We start from the raw sequence: 4,662 nt of genomic DNA, 5'->3' as shown, positions 1-4,662 counted from the left end.
ATACAGTTACCGGTGTAGATACTTCCATGTCTATACAGATAGCGGTGTGGATATTTCCATGTTCATACAGATAGTGGTGTAGATATTTCCATGTTAATAGAGATAGCGGTGTAGATATATCCATGTTTATAGAGATAGCGGTGTAGATATTTCCATGTTTATACAGATAGCGGTGTAGATATTTCCATGTTTATACAGATAGCATATTAGATATTTCCATGTTTATAGAGACAGAGGTGTATATATTTCAATATTTATAGAGATAGCAGCGCACATATTTCCATGTTTATAGAGACAGCGGTGTAGATATTTCCATGTTTATACAGATAGCGGTGTAGATTTTCCATGTTAATACAGGTAGCGGTGTACATATTGCCATGTTCATACAGATAGCGGTGTAGATATTTCCACATTTATACAGATGGCGGTGTACATATTTCCATGTTCATACAGATGGCGGTGTAGATATTTCTATGTTTATAGAGATGGCGGTGTAGATATTTAAATGTTTATACAGATAGCTGTGAAGATATTTCCATGTTTATAGAGATGGCGGTGTAGATATTTCCATGTTTCTACAGATGGCGGTGTAGATATTTCCATGTTTATACAGATGGAGGTGTAGATATTTCCATGTTTTTACAGATAGCGTTGTAGATATATCCATGTTCACACAGATAGCGGTGTAGATATTTCCACCTTTATACAGATGGTGGTGTAGATTTTTCCATTTCCATACAGACGGCGGTTTAGATATTTCCATTGTTATAGAGATGGCGGTGCAGATATTTCCATTGTGATACAGATGGCGGTGTAGGTATTTTCATGTTGATACAGATGGTGGTGTACATAGTTCCCTGTTCATACAGATGGCGGTGTAGATATTTTCATTTTCCTACCGATGGCGGTGTAGATATTTCCATGTTTATACAGATAGCGGTGTAGATGTATCCATGTTCATACAGATGGCAGTGTAGATAATTCCATGTTCATACAGATGGAGTTGAAGATATTTCCATGTTTATAGATATGGCGGTGTAGATATTTCCATGTTTACACAGAAGGCGGTGTAGGTATTTCCATGTTTACACAGATAGCGGTGTAGATATTTCCATGTTTATACAGATAGCGGTGTAGATATTTCAATGTTTATAGAGTTGGCGGTGTAGATATTTTCATGTTCCTACAGTTGGTGGTGTAGATATTTCCATGTGTACACAGAAAGCGGTGTAGGTATTTCCAAGTTTATGCAGATAGCGGTGTAGATATTTCCACTTTTAGGCAGATAGCAGTGTAGATATTTCAATGTTTAAACAGATAGCGTTGTAGATATTTCCATGTTCCTACAGAGGGCGGTGTAGATATTTACATGTTTATAGAGATGGCGGTTTAGACATTTCCACGTTCATACAGATGGCGGAGTAGATATTTCCATGTTTATACAGATAGCGGTGTAGATATTTCCGTCTTTATACACATAATGGTGTAGATCTTTCCACGTTTTTAGAGATAGCGGTGTAGATATTTCCATGTTTACACAGATAGCGGTGTAGATATTTCCATGTTTATACAGATGACTCTGTAGATATTTCCATGTTTACAGAGATAGCGGTGTAGATATTTCCATGTTTACAGAGATATCGGTGTAGACATTACCATGTTTACACAGATAGCGGTGTAGATATTTGCATGTATATAGAGATAGCGGTGTAGATATTTCCATGTTTACGCAGATAGCATTGTAGATATTTCCAAGCTTATACAGATAGCGGTGTAGATAATTCCATGTGTACACAGATAACGGTGTAGATATTTCCATGTTTATACAGATGGCGGTGTAGATATTTCCATACCCATACAGATGGCGGTGTAGATATTTCCATGTTTATAGATATAGCGGTGTAGGTATTTCCATGTTTACACAGAAAGCGGTGTAGATATTTCCATGTTTATACAGAGCGTAGTGTAGATATTTCCATGTTTATATGGATGGCTGTGTGGATATTTCCATGTTTATAGAGATAGCGGTGTAGATATCTCCATGTTTACACAGATAGCGGTGTAGATATTTCCATGTTTACACAGATAGCGGTGTAGATATTTCCATGTTCATACAGATAGCGGTGTAGATAATTCCATGTGTATAGAGATAACAGTGTAGATATTTACATATTCCTACAGATGGCTGTGTAGGTATTTCCATGTTTGTACAGATAGCGGTGTAGATATTTCCATGTTTACACAGATAGTGGTGTAGATATTTCCATGTTTACACAGATAGCGGTGTAGGTATTTCCATGTTTATACAGATAGCGGTGTAGATATTTCCATGTTTATAGAGATAGCGGTGTAGAAATTTCCATGTTTATACAGTTAGCGGTGTAGATATTTCCATATTTATACAGATAGCGTTGTTGATATTTCCATGTTTATAGAGACAGCAGTGTAGATATTTCCATGTTTATACAGATGGTGATGTAGATATTTCCATGTTCATACAGATGGCGGCGAAGATATTTCCATGTTTATAGAGATAGCGGTGTAGATACTTCCATGTTTACACAGATAGCGGTGTAGATATTTCCATGTTTACACAGATAGCGGTGTAGATATTTCCATGTTTATACAGATAGCGGTGTAGATATTTCAATGTTTATAGAGTTGGCGGTGTAGATATTTTCATGTTCAAACAGATGGCGGTGTAGATATTTCCATGTTTATATCGATGGTAGTGTAGATATTTCCAAGTTCATACAGATGACGGTGAAGAAATTTCCATCTTTATACACATAACGGTGAAGATATTTCCAAGTTTTAAGAGATGGCGGTGTAGATATTTCCATGTTTACACAGATAGCGGTGTAGATATTTCCATGTTTACACAGATAGCGGTGTAGATATTTCCATGTTTATACAGATAGCGGTGTAGATATTTCCATGTGTATACAGATAACTGTGTAGATATTTACATGTTCCTACAGATGGCTGCGTAGATATTTCCATGTTTAAACAGATAGCGGTGTAGATATTTCCGTCTTTATACACATAATGGTGTAGATCTTTCCATGTTTTCAGAGATAGCGGTGTAGATCTTTCCATGTTTACACAGATAGCGGTGTAGATATTTCCATGTTTATACAGATAGCAGTGTAGATATTTCCATGTTTATAGAGATAGTGGTGTAGATATTTACATGTTCCTACAGATGGCTGTGTAGATATTTCCATGTTTATACAGATAGCGGTGTAGATATGTCAATGTTTGTGGAGATAGTGGTGTAGATATTTCCATGTTCCTAGAGTTGGTGGTTTAGATATTTCCATGTTTACACAGATAGCGGTGTAGGTATTTCCAAGTTTATGCAGATAGCGGTGTAGATATTTCCATGTTTATAGAGATAGCGGTGTAGAAATTTCCATGTTTATACAGTTAGCGGTGTAGATATTTCCATATTTATACAGATAGCGTTGTTGATATTTCCATGTTTATAGAGACAGCAGTGTAGATATTTCCATGTTTATACAGATGGTGATGTAGATATTTCCATGTTCATACAGATGGCGGCGAAGATATTTCCATGTTTATAGAGATAGCGGTGTAGATACTTCCATGTTTACACAGATAGCGGTGTAGATATTTCCATGTTTACACAGATAGCGGTGTAGATATTTCCATGTTTATACAGATAGCGGTGTAGATATTTCAATGTTTATAGAGTTGGCGGTGTAGATATTTTCATGTTCAAACAGATGGCGGTGTAGATATTTCCATGTTTATATCGATGGTAGTGTAGATATTTCCAAGTTCATACAGATGACGGTGAAGAAATTTCCATCTTTATACACATAACGGTGAAGATATTCCCAAGTTTTAAGAGATGGCGGTGTAGATATTTCCATGTTTACACAGATAGCGGTGTAGATATTTCCATGTTTACACAGATAGCGGTGTAGATATTTCCATGTTTATACAGATAGCGGTGTAGATATTTCCATGTGTATACAGATAACTGTGTAGATATTTACATGTTCCTACAGATGGCTGCGTAGATATTTCCATGTTTAAACAGATAGCGGTGTAGATATTTCCGTCTTTATACACATAATGGTGTAGATCTTTCCATGTTTTCAGAGATAGCGGTGTAGATCTTTCCATGTTTACACAGATAGCGGTGTAGATATTTCCATGTTTATACAGATGGCTGTGTAGATATTTCCATGTTTATACAGATAGCGGTGTAGATATGTCAATGTTTGTGGAGATAGTGGTGTAGATATTTCCATGTTCCTAGAGTTGGTGGTTTAGATATTTCCATGTTTACACAGATAGCGGTGTAGGTATTTCCAAGTTTATGCAGATAGCGGTGTAGATATTTCCACTTTTAGGCACATAGCGGTGTAGATATTTCAATGTTTAAACAGATAGCGTTGTAGATATTTCCATGTTCCTACAGAGGGCGGTGTAGATATTTACAGGTTTATAGAGATGGCGGTTTAGACATTTCCACGTTCATACAGATGGCGGTGTAGATATTTCCATGTTTATACAGATAGCGGTGTAGATATTTCCATGTGTATACAGATAACTGTGTAGATATTTACATGTTCCTACAGATGGCTGTGTAGATATTTCCAAGTTTATACAGATAGCGGTGTAGATATT

This window comes from Gorilla gorilla, chromosome 8 (assembly GCF_029281585.2).
Source record: "Gorilla gorilla gorilla isolate KB3781 chromosome 8, NHGRI_mGorGor1-v2.1_pri, whole genome shotgun sequence".
Classification (NCBI taxonomy): domain Eukaryota; kingdom Metazoa; phylum Chordata; class Mammalia; order Primates; family Hominidae; genus Gorilla; species Gorilla gorilla.
This window is presented reverse-complemented; position numbering follows the sequence as displayed.